The sequence below is a fragment of the Cervus elaphus genome, chromosome 32 (assembly GCF_910594005.1).
Source record: "Cervus elaphus chromosome 32, mCerEla1.1, whole genome shotgun sequence".
In the NCBI taxonomy this organism is placed as follows: domain Eukaryota; kingdom Metazoa; phylum Chordata; class Mammalia; order Artiodactyla; family Cervidae; genus Cervus; species Cervus elaphus.
Window position 1 is genome coordinate 2830423 of NC_057846.1, and position 17459 is coordinate 2847881.

Here is a 17459-nt window from a genome sequence, read left to right on the forward strand (position 1 = left end):
ACAACTCGGGATTCTCCTCGAGGCTTGGCAAGGCAATTGGGACGCCTCTCCAGCTGAGGCGGGAGACCTAGGGTCCCTTTCCACGTGCCACAGGAATCCTGGGACTCCTATCAAGTTTCACGAGGAGTCAGGCATCGTCTCCTTTGGAGGCACTGATCTCCGCGTACCTCTGGAGTTTTCAAAGGATGTGAGGCCTCCAGTCGCGATGAGGTGGGGAACTAGGTCTTTCTCTGTGGTCTCCACAGGGGATTCAGACATCCTTTCATCTTGGGAGATGCAAGACGAGCCTGCATTCAAGTCACTGCAGGGATATCCAGCCTTATTTCGCGTCAGGGCATCGCGGTGTCCATTCCACTTGAGGCCGCAAACTCAGGGTCCCTCTCACATACCTAGAGCTTAGAGAAGCCTCCTCTTGAGGTGCTTGTGGTAAGGTGGTATTCCTCTGGAGTCGAAGCCAAGGACTAAGCTCTCATCTCGAGTTGATTTTTGGCCCACGGAGCTCTTTCGTGTTGCTACAGTGACCTCAGGATCCCTCTAGCCTAGAAACAGTGTTCTTGGGGTTTCTCTGGAGTGCCATCAAGGAAATCAAGGCTCCTTTCATGTGTGATGTGCAACACGGAATTGCTCTGAACGCAGTGCAGGGGAATCGGGCCTCATCTCGCGGCGAGGGGGAAGTCTCATGGTTTTTCTCGAGTTGCGGCGGGAACCTGGGGTATATTCTCGAGTTACGACGGGGATGGCCCTTCCACCCACGTGTGTGTTCAGCCATGTCAGGACTCCTGCCTAGTTGCGAGGGACAACTCGGGATTCTCCTCGAGGCTTTGCAGTGCAATCGGGACGCCTCTCCAGCTGAGACGGGAGACCAAGGGTCCGTTTCCACGTGCCACAGGAATCCTGGGTTTCCTATCAAGTTTCACGAGGAGTCAGGCATCGTCTCCTTTGGAGGCACTGATCGCCACATACCTCTGGAGTTTTCAAAGGATTTGAGGCCTCCTGTCGCGATGAGGTGGGGAACTAGGTCTTTCTCTGTGGTCTCCACAGGGGATTCAGACACCCTTTCGTCTTGGGAGATGCAAGACGAGCCTGCATTCCAGTCACTGCAGGGATATCCGGCCTTATTTCGAGTCAGGGCATCGCGGTGTCCATTCCACTTGAGGCCGCAAACTCAGGGTCCCTCTCACATACCTAGAGCTGAGAGAAGCCTCCTCTTGAGGTGCTTGTGGTAAGGTGGTATTCCTCTGGAGTCGAAGCCAGGGACTAACCTCTCATCTCGAGTTGATTTTTGGTCCCTGGAGCTCTTTCGTGTTGCTACAGTGACCTCAGGATCCCTCTAGCCTTGAAACAGTGTTCTTGGGGTTTCTCTGGAGTGCCATGAAGGAAATCAAGGCTCCTTTCATGTGTGATGTGCAACACAGAATTGCTCTGCACGCAGTGCAGGGGAATCGGGCCTCATCTCGCGGCGAGGGGGAAGTCTCATGGTTTTTCTCGAGTTGCGGCGGGAACCTGGGGTATATTCTCGAGTTACGACGGGGATGGCCCTTCCACACACGTGTTTGTTCAGCCACGTCAGGACTCTTGCCTAGTTGCGAGACACAACTCGGGATTCTCCTCGAGGCTTGGCAAGGCAATTGGGACGCCTCTCCAGCTGCGGCGGGAGACCTAGGGTCCCTTTCCACGTGCCACAGGAATCCTGGGACTCCTATCAAGTTACACGAGGAGTCAGGCATCGTCTCCTTTGGAGGCACTGATCTCCGCGTACCTCTGGAGTTTTCAAAGGATGTGAGGCCTCCGGTCGCGATGAGGTGGGGAACTAGGTGTTTCTCTGTGGTCTCCACAGGGGATTCAGACATCCTTTCTTCTTGGGAGATGCAAGACGAGCCTGCATTCAAGTCACTGCAGGGATATCCGGCCTTATTTCGAGTCAGGGCATCGCGGTGTCCATTCCACTTGAGGCCGCAAACTCAGGGTCCCTCTCACATACCTAGAGCTGAGAGAAGCCTCCTCTTGAGGTGCTTGTGGTAAGGTGGTATTCCTCTGGAGTCGAAGCCAGGGACTAACATCTCATCTCGAGTTGATTTTTGGTCCACGGAGCTCTTTCGTGTTGCTACAGTGACCTCAGGATCCCTCTAGCCTTGAAACAGTGTTCTTGGGGTTTCTCTGGAGTGCCATGAAGGAAATCAAGGCTCCTTTCATGTGTGATGTGCAACACGGAATTGCTCTGCACGCAGTGCAGGGGAATCGTGCCTCATCTCGCGGCGAGGGGGAAGTCTCATGGTTTTTCTCGAGTTGCGGCGGGAACCTGGGGTATATTCTCGAGTTACGACGGGGATGGCCCTTCCACACACGTGTTTGTTCAGCCACGTCAGGACTCTTGCCTAGTTGCGAGACACAACTCGGGATTCTCCTCGAGGCTTGGCAAGGCAATTGGGACGCCTCTCCAGCTGAGGCGGGAGACCTAGGGTCCCTTTCCACGTGCCACAGGAATCCTGGGACTCCTATCAAGTTTCACGAGGAGTCAGGCATCGTCTCCTTTGGAGGCACTGATCTCCGCGTACCTCTGGAGTTTTCAAAGGATGTGAGGCCTCCGGTCGCGATGAGGTGGGGAACTAGGTCTTTCTCTGTTGTCTCCACAGGGGATTCAGACATTCTTTCATCTTGGGAGATGCAAGACGAGCCTGCATTCAAGTCACTGCAGGGATATCCAGCCTTATTTCGCGTCAGGGCATCGCGGTGTCCATTCCACTTGAGGCCGCAAACTCAGGGTCCCTCTCACATACCTAGAGCTTAGAGAAGCCTCCTCTTGAGGTGCTTGTGGTAAGGTGGTATTCCTCTGGAGTCGAAGCCAAGGACTAAGCTCTCATCTCGAGTTGATTTTTGGCCCACGGAGCTCTTTCGTGTTGCTACAGTGACCTCAGGATCCCTCTAGCCTAGAAACAGTGTTCTTGGGGTTTCTCTGGAGTGCCATCAAGGAAATCAAGGCTCCTTTCATGTGTGATGTGCAACACGGAATTGCTCTGAACGCAGTGCAGGGGAATCGGGCCTCATCTCGCGGCGAGGGGGAAGTCTCATGGTTTTTCTCGAGTTGCGGCGGGAACCTGGGGTATATTCTCGAGTTACGACGGGGATGGGCCTTCCACCCACGTGTGTGTTCAGCCATGTCAGGACTCCTGCCTAGTTGCGAGGGACAACTCGGGATTCTCCTCGAGGCTTTGCAGTGCAATCGGGACGCCTCTCCAGCTGAGACCGGAGACCAAGGGTCCGTTTCCACGTGCCACAGGAATCCTGGGTTTCCTATCAAGTTTCACGAGGAGTCAGGCATCGTCTCCTTTGGAGGCACTGATCGCCACATACCTCTGGAGTTTTCAAAGGATTTGAGGCCTCCTGTCGCGATGAGGTGGGGAACTAGGTCTTTCTCTGTGGTCTCCACAGGGGATTCAGACACCCTTTCGTCTTGGGAGATGCAAGACGAGCCTGCATTCCAGTCACTGCAGGGATATCCGGCCTTATTTCGAGTCAGGGCATCGCGGTGTCCATTCCACTTGAGGCCGCAAACTCAGGGTCCCTCTCACATACCTAGAGCTGAGAGAAGCCTCCTCTTGAGGTGCTTGTGGTAAGGTGGTATTCCTCTGGAGTCGAAGCCAGGGACTAACCTCTCATCTCGAGTTGATTTTTTGTCCCTGGAGCTCTTTCGTGTTGCTGCAGTGACCTCAGGATCCCTCTAGCCTTGAAACAGTGTTCTTGGGGTTTCTCTGGAGTGCCATGAAGGAAATCAAGGCTCCTTTCATGTGTGATGTGCAACACAGAATTGCTCTGCACGCAGTGCAGGGGAATCGGGCCTCATCTCGCGGCGAGGGGGAAGTCTCATGGTTTTTCTCGAGTTGCGGCGGGAACCTGGGGTATATTCTCGAGTTACGACGGGGATGGCCCTTCCACACACGTGTTTGTTCAGCCACGTCAGGACTCTTGCCTAGTTGCGAGACACAACTCGGGATTCTCCTCGAGGCTTGGCAAGGCAATTGGGACGCCTCTCCAGCTGAGGCGGGAGACCAAGGGTCCCTTTCCACGTGCCACAGGAATCCTGGGACTCCTATCAAGTTACACGAGGAGTCAGGCATCGTCTCCTTTGGAGGCACTGATCTCCGCGTACCTCTGGAGTTTTCAAAGGATGTGAGGCCTCCGGTCGCGATGAGGTGGGGAACTAGGTGTTTCTCTGTGGTCTCCACAGGGGATTCAGACATCCTTTCTTCTTGGGAGATGCAAGACGAGCCTGCATTCAAGTCACTGCAGGGATATCCGGCCTTATTTCGAGTCAGGGCATCGCGGTGTCCATTCCACTTGAGGCCGCAAACTCAGGATCCCTCTCACATACCTAGAGCTGAGAGAAGCCTCCTCTTGAGGTGCTTGTGGTAAGGTGGTATTCCTCAGGAGTCGAAGCCAGGGACTAACCTCTCATCTCGTGTTGATTCTTGGTCCACGGAGCTCTTTTGTGTTGCTACAGTGACCTCAGGATCCCTCTAGCCTTGAAACAGTGTTCTTGGGGTTTCTCTGGAGTGCCATCAAGGAAATCAAGGTTCCTTTCATGTGTGATGTGCAACACGGAATTGCTCTGCACGCAGTGCAGGGGAATCGGGCCTCATCTCGCGGCGAGGGGGAAGTCTCATGGTTTTTCTCGAGTTGCGGCGGGAACCTGGGGTATATTCTCGAGTTAAGACGGGGATGGCCCTTCCACACACGTGTTTGTTCAGCCACGTCAGGACTCTTGCCTAGTTGTGAGACACAACTCGGGATTCTCCTCGAGGCTTGGCAAGGCAATTGGGACGCCTCTCCAGCTGAGGCGGGAGACCAAGGGTCCCTTTCCACGTGCCACAAGAATCCTGGGACTCCTATCAAGTTTCACGAGGAGTCAGGCATCGTCTCCTTTGGAGGCACTGATCTCCGCGTACCTCTGCAGTTTTCAAAGGATCTGAGGCCTCCGGTCGCGATGAGGTGGGGAACTAGGTCTTTCTCTGTGGTCTCCACAGGGGATTCAGACATCCTTTCATCTTGGGAGATGCAAGACGAGCCTGCATTCCAGTCACTGCAGGGATATCCGGCCTTATTTCGAGTCAGGGCATTGTGGTGTCCATTCCACTTGAGGCCGCAAACTCAGGGTCCCTCTCACATACCTAGAGCTGAGAGAAGCCTCCTCTTGAGGTGCTTGTGGTAAGGTGGTATTCCTCTGGAGTCGAAGCCAGGGACTAACCTCTCATCTCGAGTTGATTTTTGGCCCACGGAGCTCTTTCGTGTTGCTACAGTGACCTCAGGATCCCTCTAGCCTTGAAACAGTGTTCTTGGGGTTTCTCTGGAGTGCCATCAAGGAAATCAAGGCTCCTTTCATGTGTGATGTGCAAGACGGAATTGCTCTGCACGCAGTGCAGGGGAATCGGGCCTCATCTCGCGGCGAGGGGGAAGTCTCATGGTTTTTCTCGAGTTGCGGCGGGAACCTGGGGTATATTCTAGAGTTACGACGGGGATGGCCCTTCCACCCACGTGTTTCTTCAGCGACGTCAGGACTCCTGCCTAGTTGCGAGGGACAACTCGGGATTCTCCTCGAGGCTTGGCAGGGCAATTGGGACGCCTCTCCAGCTGAGACGGGAGACCAAGGGTCCCTTTCCACGTGCCACAGGAATCCTGGGTCTCCTATCAAGTTTCACGAGGAGTCAGGCATCGTCTCCTTTGGAGGCACTGATCTCCGCATACCTCTGGAGTTTTCAAAGGATTTGAGGCCTCCTGTCGCGATGAGGTGGGGAACTAGGTCTTTCTCTGTGGTCTCCACAGGGGATTCAGACACCCTTTCGTCTTGGGAGATGCAAGACGAGCCTGCATTCCAGTCACTGCAGGGATATCCGGCCTTATTTCGAGTCAGGGCATCGCGGTGTCCATTCCACTTGAGGCCGCAAACTCAGGGTCCCTCTCACATACCTAGAGCTGAGAGAAGCCTCCTCTTGAGGTGCTTGTGGTAAGGTGGTATTCCTCTGGAGTCGAAGCCAGGGACTAACCTCTCATCTCGAGTTGATTTTTGGTCCACGGAGCTCTTTCGTGTTGCTACAGTGACCTCAGGATCCCTCTAGCCTTGAAACAGTGTTCTTGGGGTTTCTCTGGAGTGCCATGAAGGAAATCAAGGCTCCTTTCATGTGTGATGTGCAACACGGAATTGCTCTGCACGCAGTGCAGGGGAATCGGGCCTCATCTCGCGGCGAGGGGGAAGTCTCATGGTTTTTCTCGAGTTGCGGCGGGAACCTGGGGTATATTCTCGAGTTACGACGGGGATGGCCCTTCCACACACGTGTTTGTTCAGCCACGTCAGGACTCTTGCCTAGTTGCGAGACACAACTCGGGATTCTCCTCGAGGCTTGGCAAGGCAATTGGGACGCCTCTCCAGCTGCGGCGGGAGACCTAGGGTCCCTTTCCACGTGCCACAGGAATCCTGGGACTCCTATCAAGTTTCACGAGGAGTCAGGCATCGTCTCCTTTGGAGGCACTGATCTCCGCGTACCTCTGGAGTTTTCAAAGGATGTGAGGCCTCCGGTCGCGATGAGGTGGGGAACTAGGTCTTTCTCTGTGGTCTCCACAGGGGATTCAGACATCCTTTCATCTTGGGAGATGCAAGACGAGCCTGCATTCAAGTCACTGCAGGGATATCCGGCCTTATTTCGCGTCAGGGCATCGCGGTGTCCATTCCACTTGAGGCCGCAAACTCAGGGTCCCTCTCACATACCTAGAGCTTAGAGAAGCCTCCTCTTGAGGTGCTTGTGGTAAGGTGGTATTCCTCTGGAGTCGAAGCCAAGGACTAAGCTCTCATCTCGAGTTGATTTTTGGCCCACGGAGCTCTTTCGTGTTGCTACAGTGACCTCAGGATCCCTCTAGCCTAGAAACAGTGTTCTTGGGGTTTCTCTGGAGTGCCATCAAGGAAATCAAGGCTCCTTTCATGTGTGATGTGCAACACGGAATTGCTCTGAACGCAGTGCAGGGGAATCGGGCCTCATCTCGCGGCGAGGGGGAAGTCTCATGGTTTTTCTCGAGTTGCGGCGGGAACCTGGGGTATAATCTCGAGTTACGACGGGGATGGCCCTTCCACCCACGTGTTTGTTCAGCCACGTCAGGACTCCTGCCTAGTTGCGAGGGACAACTCGGGATTCTCCTCGAGGCTTGGCAGGGCAATTGGAACGCCTCTCCAGCTGAGGCGGGAGACCAAGGATCCCTTTCCACGTGCCACAGGAATCCTGGGACTCCTATCAAGTTTCACGAGGAGTCAGGCATCGTCTCCTTTGGAGGCACTGATCTCCGCATACCTCTGGAGTTTTCAAAGGATGTGAGGCCTCCTGTCGCGATGAGGTGGGGAACTAGGTCTTTCTCTGTGTCTCCACAGGGGATTCAGACACCCTTTCGTCTTGGGAGACGCAAGACGAGCCTGCATTCCAGTCACTGCAGGGATATCCGGCCTTATTTCGAGTCAGGGCATCGCGGTGTCCATTCCACTTGAGGCCGCAAACTCAGGATCCCTCTCACATACCTAGAGCTGAGAGAAGCCTCCTCTTGAGGTGCTTGTGGTAAGGTGGTATTCCTCAGGAGTCGAAGCCAGGGACTAACCTCTCATCTCGTGTTGATTCTTGGTCCACGGAGCTCTTTCGTGTTGCTACAGTGACCTCAGGATCCCTCTAGCCTTGAAACAGTGTTCTTGGGGTTTCTCTGGAGTGCCATGAAGGAAATCAAGGCTCCTTTCATGTGTGATGTGCAACACAGAATTGCTCTGCACGCAGTGCAGGGGAATCGGGCCTCATCTCGCGGCGAGGGGGAAGTCTCATGGTTTTTCTCGAGTTGCGGCGGGAACCTGGGGTATATTCTCGAGTTACGACGGGGATGGCCCTTCCACACACGTGTTTGTTCAGCCACGTCAGGACTCTTGCCTAGTTGCGAGACACAACTCGGGATTCTCCTCGAGGCTTGGCAAGGCAATTGGGACGCCTCTCCAGCTGAGGCGGGAGACCAAGGGTCCCTTTCAACGTGCCACAGGAATCCTGGGACTCCTATCAAGTTTCACGAGGAGTCAGGCATCGTCTCCTTTGGAGGCACTGATCTCCGCGTACCTCTGGAGTTTTCAAAGGATCTGACGTCTCCGGTCGCGATGAGGTGGGGAACTAGGTCTTTCTCTGTGGTCTCCACAGGGGATTCAGACATCCTTTCATCATGGGAGATGCAAGACGATCCTGCATTCATGTCACTGCAGGGATATCCAGCCTTATTTCGCGTCAGGGCATCGCGGTGTCCATTCCACTTGAGTCCGCAAACTCAGGGTCCCTCTCACATACCTAGAGCTGAGAGAAGCCTCCTCTTGAGGTGCCTGTGGTAAGGTGGTATTCCTCAGGAGTCGAAGCCAGGGACTAACCTCTCATCTCGAGTTGATTTTTGGCCCACGGAGCTCTTTCGTGTTGCTACAGTGACCTCAGGATCCCTCTAGCCTTGAAACAGTGTTCTTGGGGTTTCTCTGGAGTGCCATCAAGGAAATCAAGGCTCCTTTCATGTGTGATGTGCAACACGGAATTGCTCTGCACGCAGTGCAGGGGAATCGGGCCTCATCTCGCGGCGAGGGGGAAGTCTCATGGTTTTTCTCGAGTTGCGGCGGGAACCTGGGGTATATTCTCGAGTTACGACGGGGATGGCCCTTCCACCCACATGTTTCTTCAGCGACGTCAGGACTCCTGCCTAGTTGCGAGGGACAACTCTGGATTCTGCTCGAGGCTTGGCAGGACAATTGGGACGCCTCTCCAGCTGAGGCGGGAGACCAAGTGTCCCTTTCCAAGTGCCACAGGAATCCTGGGACTCCTATCAAGTTTCACGAGGAGTCAGGCATCGTCTCCTTTGGAGGCACTGATCTCCGCGTACCTCTGGAGTTTTCAAAGGATGTGAGGCCTCCGGTCGTGATGAGCTGGGGAACTAAGTCTTTCTCTGTGCTTTCCACAGGGGATTCAGACATCCTTTCGTCCTGGGAGATGCAAGACGAGCCTGCATTGAAGTCACTGCAGGGATATCCGGCCTTATTTCGAGTCAGGGCATCGCGGTGTCCATTCCACTTGAGGCCGCAAACTCAGGGTCCCTCTCACATACCTAGAGCTGAGAGAAGCCTCCTCTTGAGGTGCTTGTGGCAAAGTGGTATTCCTCAGGAGTCGAAGCCAGGGACTAACCTCTCATCTCGTGTTGATTCTTGGTCCACGGAGCTCTTTCGTGTTGCTACAGTGACCTCAGGATCCCGCTAGCCTTGAAACTGTGTTCTTGGGGTTTCTCTGGAGTGCCATCAAGGAAATCAAGGCTCCTTTCATGTGTGATGTGCAACACGGAATTGCTCTGCACGCAGTGCAGGGGAATCGGGCCTCATCTCGCGGCGAGGGGGAAGTTTCATGGTTTTTCTCGAGTTGCGGCGGGAACCTGGGGTATATTCTCGAGTTACGACGGGGATGGCCCTTCCACCCACGTGTTTCTTCAGCGACGTCAGGACTCCTGCCTAGTTGCGAGGGACAACTCTGGATTCTCCTCGAGGCTTGGCAGGGCAACTGGGACGCCTCTCCAGCTGAGGCGGGAGACCAAGTGTCCCTTTCCAAGTGCCACAGGAATCCTGGGACTCCTATCAAGTTTCACGAGGAGTCAGGCATCGTCTCCTTTGGAGGCACTGATCTCCGCGTACCTCTGGAGTTTTCAAAGGATGTGAGGCTATCGGTCGCGATGAGGTGGGGAACTAAGTCTTTCTCTGTGCTTTCCACAGGGGATTCAGACATCCTTTCGTCCTGGGAGATGCAAGACGAGCCTGCATTGAAGTCACTGCAGGGATATCCGGCCTTATTTCGAGTCAGGGCATCGCGGTGTCCATTCCACTTGAGGCCGCAAACTCAGGGTCCCTCTCACATACTTAGAGCTGAGAGAAGCCTCCTCTTGAGGTGCTTGTGTTAAGGTGGTATTCCTCTGGAGACGAAGCCAGGGACTAACCTCTCTTTTCGAGTTGATTTTTGGTCCACAGAGTTCTTTCGTGTTGCTACAGTGACCTCAGGATCCCTCTATCCTTGAAACAGTGTTCTTGGAGTTTCTCTGGAGTGCCATCAAGGAAATCAAGGCTCCTTTCATGTGTGATGTGCAAGACGGAATTGCTCTGCACGCAGTACAGGGGAATCGGGCCTCATCTCGCATCGAGGGGGAAGTCTCATGGTTTTTCTCGAGTTGCGGTGGGAACCTGGGGTATATTCTCGAGTTACGACGGGGATGGCCCTTCCACCCACGTGTTTGTTCAGCCACGTCAGGACTCCTGCCTAGTTGCGAGGAACAACTCGGGATTCTCCTCGAGGCTTGGCAGGGCAATTGGAACGCCTCTCCAGCTGAGGCGGGAGACCAAGGGTCCCTTTCCACGTGCCACAAGAATCCTGGGACTCCTATCAAGTTTCACGAGGAGTCAGGCATCGTCTCCTTTGGAGGCACTGATCTCCGCGTACCTCTGGAGTTTTCAAAGGATGTGAGGCCTCCTGTCGCGATGACGTGGGGAACTAGGTCTTTCTCTGTGGTCTCCACAGGGGATTCAGACATCCTTTCATCTTGGGAGATGCAAGACGAGCCTGCATTCAAGTCACTGCAGGGATATCCAGCCTTATTTCGCGTCAGGGCATCGCGGTGTCCATTGCACTTGAGGCCGCAAACTCAGGGTCCCTCTCACATACCTAGAGCTGAGAGAAGCCTCCTCTTGAGGTGCTTGTGGTAAGGTGGTATTCCTCTGGAGTCGAAGCCAGGGACTAACCTCTCATCTCGAGTTGATTTTTGGCCCACGGAGCTCTTTCGTGTTGCTACAGTGACCTCAGGATCCCTCTAGCCTTGAAACAGTGTTCTTGGGGTTTCTCTGGAGTGCCATCAAGGAAATCAAGGCTCCTTTCATGTGTGATGTGCAACACGGAATTGCTCTGCACGCAGTGCAGGGGAATCGGGCCTCATCTCGTGGCGAGGGGGAAGTCTCATAGTTTTTCTCGAGTTGCGGCGGGAACCTAGGGTATATTCTCCAGTTACCACGGGGATGGCCCTTCCAAACACGTGTTTGTTCAGCCAAGTCAGGACTCTTGCCTAGTTGCGAGACACAACTCGGGATTCTCCTCGAGGCTTGGCAAGGCAATTGGGATGCCTCTCCAGCTGAGGCGGGAGACCAAGGGTCCCTTTCCACGTGCCACAGGAATCCTGGGACTCCTATCAAGTTTCACGAGGAGTCAGGCATCGTCTCCTTTGGAGGCACTGATCTCCGCATACCTCTGGAGTTTTCAAAGGATGTGAGGCCTCCGGTCGCGATGAGGTGGGGAACTAGGTCTTTCTCTGTGGTCTCCACAGGGGATTCAGACATCCTTTCATCTTGGGAGATGCAAGACGAGCCTGCATTCAAGTCACTGCAGGGATATCCAGCCTTATTTCGCGTCAGGGCATCGCGGTGTCCATTCCACTTGAGGCCGCAAACTCAGGGTCCCTCTCACATACCTAGAGCTGAGAGAAGCCTCCTCTTGAGGTGCTTGTGGTAAGGTGGTATTCCTCAGGAGTCGAAGCCAGGGACTAACCTCTCATCTCGTGTTGATTCTTGGTCCACGGAGCTCTTTCGTGTTGCTACAGTGACCTCAGGATCCCTCTAGCCTTGAAACAGTGTTCTTGGGGTTTCTCTGGAGTGCCATCAAGGAAATCAAGGCTCCTTTCATGTGTGATGTGCAACACGGAATTGCTCTGCACGCAGTGCAGGGGAATCGGGCCTCATCTCCCGGCGAGGGGGAAGTCTCATGGTTTTTCTCGAGTTGCGGCGGGAACCTGGGGTATATTCTCGAGTTACGACGGGGATGGCCCTTCCACCCACGTGTTTCTTCAGCGACGTCATGACTCCTGCCTAGTTGCGAGGGACAACTCTGGATTCTCCTCGAGGCTTGGCAGGGCAACTGGGACGCCTCTCCAGCTGAGGCGGGAGACCAAGTGTCCCTTTCCAAGTGCCACAGGAATCCTGGGACTCCTATCAAGTTTCACGAGGAGTCAGGCATCGTCTCCTTTGGAGGCACTGATCTCCGCGTACCTCTGGAGTTTTCAAAGGATGTGAGGCTATCGGTCGCGATGAGGTGGGGAACTAAGTCTTTCTCTGTGCTTTCCACAGGGGATTCAGACATCCTTTCGTCCTGGGAGATGCAAGACGAGCCTGCATTGAAGTCACTGCAGGGATATCCGGCCTTATTTCGAGTCAGGGCATCGCGCTGTCCATTCCACTTGAGGCCGCAAACTCAGGGTCCCTCTCACATACCTAGAGCTGAGAGAAGCCTCCTCTTGAGGTGCTTGTGGCAAGGTGGTATTCCTCTGGAGACGAAGCCAGGGACTAACCTCTCTTTTCGAGTTGATTTTTGGTCCACAGAGTTCTTTCGTGTTGCTACAGTGACCTCAGGATCCCTCTATCCTTGAAACAGTGTTCTTGGAGTTTCTCTGGAGTGCCATCAAGGAAATCAAGGCTCCTTTCATGTGTGATGTGCAAGACGGAATTGCTCTGCACGCAGTACAGGGGAATCGGGCCTCATCTCGCATCGAGGGGGAAGTCTCTTGGTTTTTCTCGAGTTGCGGCGGGAACCTGGGGTATATTCTCGAGTTACGACGGGGATGGCCCTTCCACCCACGTGTTTGTTCAGCCACGTCAGGACTCCTGCCTACTTGCGAGGGACAACTCGGGATTCTCCTCGAGGCTTGGCAGGGCAATTGGAACGCCTCTCCAGCTGAGGCGGGAGACCAAGGGTCCCTTTCCACGTGCCACAAGAATCCTGGGACTCCTATCAAGTTTCACGAGGAGTCAGGCATCGTCTCCTTTGGAGGCACTGATCTCCGCGTACCTCTGGAGTTTTCAAAGGATGTGAGGCCTCCGGTCGCGATGAGGTGGGGAACTAGGTGTTTCTCTGTGGTCTCCACAGGGGATTCAGACATCCTTTCTTCTTGGGAGATGCAAGACGAGCCTGGATTCAAGTCACTGCAGGGATATCCGGCCTTATTTCGAGTCAGGGCATCGCGGTGTCCATTCCACTTGAGGCCGCAAACTCAGGATCCCTCTCACATACCTAGAGCTGAGAGAAGCCTCCTCTTGAGGTGCTTGTGGTAAGGTGGTATTCCTCAGGAGTCGAAGCCAGGGACTAACCTCTCATCTCGTGTTGATTCTTGGTCCACGGAGCTCTTTCGTGTTGCTACAGTGACCTCAGGATCCCTCTAGCCTTGAAACAGTGTTCTTGGGGTTTCTCTGGAGTGTCATCAAGGAAATCAAGGCTCCTTTCATGTGTGATGTGCAACACGGAATTGCTCTGCACGCAGTGCAGGGGAATCGGGCCTCATCTCGCGGCGAGGGGGAAGTCTCATGGTTTTTCTCGAGTTGCGGCGGGAACCTGGGGTATATTCTCGAGTTACGACGGGGATGGCCCTTCCACCCACATGTTTCTTCAGCGACGTCAGGACTCCTGCCTACTTGTGAGGGACAACTCGGGATTCTCCTCGAGGCTTTGCAGGGCAATTGGGACGCCTCTCCAGCTGAGGCGGGAGACCAAGGGTCCCTTTCCACGTGCCACAGGAATCCTGGGACTCCTATCAAGTTTCACGAGGAGTCAGGCATCGTCTCCTTTGGAGGCACTGATCTCCGCGTACCTCTGGAGTTTTCAAAGGATGTGAGGCCTCCGGTCGCGATGACGTGGGGAACTAGGTGTTTCTCTGTGGTCTCCACAGGGGATTCAGACATCCTTTCTTCTTGGGAGATGCATGACGAGCCTGCATTCAAGTCACTGCAGGGATATCCGGCCTTATTTCGAGTCAGGGCATCGCGGTGTCCATTCCACTTGAGGCCGCAAACTCAGGATCCCTCTCACATACCTAGAGCTGAGAGAAGCCTCCTCTTGAGGTGCTTGTGGTAAGGTGGTATTCCTCAGGAGTCGAAGCCAGGGACTAACCTCTCATCTCGTGTTGATTCTTGGTCCACGGAGCTCTTTCGTGTTGCTACAGTGACCTCAGGATCCCTCTAGCCTTGAAACAGTGTTCTTGGGGTTTCTCTGGAGTGCCATCAAGGAAATCAAGGCTCCTTTCATGTGTGATGTGCAACACGGAATTGCTCTGCACGCAGTGCAGGGGAATCGGGCCTCATCTCGCGGCGAGGGGGAAGTCTCATGGTTTTTCTCGAGTTGCGGCGGGAACCTGGGGTATATTCTCCAGTTACGACGGGGATGGCCCTTCCACCCACATGTTTCTTCAGCGACGTCAGGACTCCTGCCTACTTGTGAGGGACAACTCGGGATTCTCCTCGAGGCTTTGCAGGGCAATTGGGACGCCTCTCCAGCTGAGGCGGGAGACCAAGGGTCCCTTTCCACGTGCCACAGGAATCCTGGGACTCCTATCAAGTTTCACGAGGAGTCAGGCATCGTCTCCTTTGGAGGCACTGATCTCCGCGTACCTCTGGAGTTTTCAAAGGATGTGAGGCCTCCTGTCGCGATGACGTGGGGAACTAGGTCTTTGTCTGTGGTCTCCACAGGGGATTCAGACATCCTTTCATCTTGGGAGATGCAAGACGAGCCTGCATTCAAGTCACTGCAGGGATATCCAGCCTTATTTCGCGTCAGGGCATCGCGGTGTCCATTGCACTTGAGGCCGCAAACTCAGGGTCCCTCTCACATACCTAGAGCTGAGAGAAGCCTCCTCTTGAGGTGCTTGTGGTAAGGTGGTATTCCTCTGGAGTCGAAGCCAGGGACTAACCTCTCATCTCGAGTTGATTTTTGGCCCACGGAGCTCTTTCGTGTTGCTACAGTGACCTCAGGATCCCTCTAGCCTTGAAACAGTGTTCTTGGGGTTTCTCTGGAGTGCCATCAAGGAAATCAAGGCTCCTTTCATGTGTGATGTGCAACACGGAATTGCTCTGCACGCAGTGCAGGGGAATCGGGCCTCATCTCGTGGCGAGGGGGAAGTCTCATGGTTTTTCTCGAGTTGCGGCGGGAACCTAGGGTATATTCTCCAGTTACCACGGGGATGGCCCTTCCAAACACGTGTTTGTTCAGCCAAGTCAGGACTCTTGCCTAGTTGCGAGACACAACTCGGGATTCTCCTCGAGGCTTGGCAAGGCAATTGGGATGCCTCTCCAGCTGAGGCGGGAGACCAAGGGTCCCTTTCCACGTGCCACAGGAATCCTGGGACTCCTATCAAGTTTCACGAGGAGTCAGGCATCGTCTCCTTTGGAGGAACTGATCTCCGCATACCTCTGGAGTTTTCAAAGGATGTGAGGCCTCCGGTCGCGATGAGGTGGGGAACTAGGTCTTTCTCTGTGGTCTCCACAGGGGATTCAGACATCCTTTCATCTTGGGAGATGCAAGACGAGCCTGCATTCAAGTCACTGCAGGGATATCCAGCCTTATTTCGCGTCAGGGCATCGCGGTGTCCATTCCACTTGAGGCCGCAAACTCAGGGTCCCTCTCACATACCTAGAGCTGAGAGAAGCCTCCTCCTGAGGTGCTTGTGGTAAGGTGGTATTCCTCAGGAGTCGAAGCCAGGGACTAACCTCTCATCTCGTGTTGATTCTTGGTCCACGGAGTTCTTTCGTGTTGCTACAGTGACCTCAGGATCCCTCTAGCCTTGAAACAGTGTTCTTGGGGTTTCTCTGGAGTGCCATGAAGGAAATCAAGGCTCCTTTCATGTGTGATGTGCAACACGGAATTGCTCTGCACGCAGTGCAGGGGAATCGGGCCTCATCTCGCGGCGAGGGGGAAGTCTCATGGTTTTTCTCGAGTTGCGGCGGGAACCTGGGGTATATTCTCGAGTTACGACGGGGATGGCCCTTCCACCCACGTGTTTCTTCAGCGACGTCAGGACTCCTGCCTAGTTGCGAGGGACAACTCTGGATTCTCCTCGAGGCTTGGCAGGGCAACTGGGACGCCTCTCCAGCTGAGGCGGGAGACCAAGTGTCCCTTTCCAAGTGCCACAGGAATCCTGGGACTCCTATCAAGTTTCACGAGGAGTCAGGCATCGTCTCCTTTGGAGGCACTGATCTCCGCGTACCTCTGGAGTTTTCAAAGGATGTGAGGCTATCGGTCGCGATGAGGTGGGGAACTAAGTCTTTCTCTGTGCTTTCCACAGGGGATTCAGACATCCTTTCGTCCTGGGAGATGCAAGACGAGCCTGCATTGAAGTCACTGCAGGGATATCCGGCCTTATTTCGAGTCAGGGCATCGCGCTGTCCATTCCACTTGAGGCCGCAAACTCAGGGTCCCTCTCACATACCTAGAGCTGAGAGAAGCCTCCTCTTGAGGTGCTTGTGGCAAGGTGGTATTCCTCTGGAGACGAATCCAGGGACTAACCTCTCTTTTCGAGTTGATTTTTGGTCCACAGAGTTCTTTCGTGTTGCTACAGTGACCTCAGGATCCCTCTATCCTTGAAACAGTGTTCTTGGAGTTTCTCTGGAGTGCCATCAAGGAAATCAAGGCTCCTTTCATGTGTGATGTGCAAGACGGAATTGCTCTGCACGCAGTACAGGGGAATCGGGCCTCATCTCGCATCGAGGGGGAAGTCTCTTGGTTTTTCTCGAGTTGCGGCGGGAACCTGGGGTATATTCTCGAGTTACGACGGGGATGGCCCTTCCACCCACGTGTTTGTTCAGCCACGTCAGGACTCCTGCGTACTTGCGAGGGACAACTCGGGATTCGCCTCGAGGCTTGGCAGGGCAATTGGAACGCCTCTCCAGCTGAGGCGGGAGACCAAGGGTCCCTTTCCACGTGCCACAAGAATCCTGGGACTCCTATCAAGTTTCACGAGAAGTCAGGCATCGTCTCCTTTGGAGGCACTGATCTCCGCGTACCTCTGGAGTTTTCAAAGGATGTGAGGCCTCCGGTCGCGATGAGGTGGGGAACTAGGTGTTTCTCTGTGGTCTCCACAGGGGATTCAGACATCCTTTCTTCTTGGGAGATGCAAGACGAGCCTGGATTCAAGTCACTGCAGGGATATCCGGCCTTATTTCGAGTCAGGGCATCGCGGTGTCCATTCCACTTGAGGCCGCAAACTCAGGATCCCTCTCACATACCTAGAGCTGAGAGAAGCCTCCTCTTGAGGTGCTTGTGGTAAGGTGGTATTCCTCAGGAGTCGAAGCCAGGGACTAACCTCTCATCTCGTGTTGATTCTTGGTCCACGGAGCTCTTTCGTGTTGCTACAGTGACCTCAGGATCCCTCTAGCCTTGAAACAGTGTTCTTGGGGTTTCTCTGGAGTGTCATCAAGGAAATCAAGGCTCCTTTCATGTGTGATGTGCAACACGGAATTGCTCTGCACGCAGTGCAGGGGAATCGGGCCTCATCTCGCGGCGAGGGGGAAGTCTCATGGTTTTTCTCGAGTTGCGGCGGGAACCTGGGGTATATTCTCGAGTTACGACGGGGATGGCCCT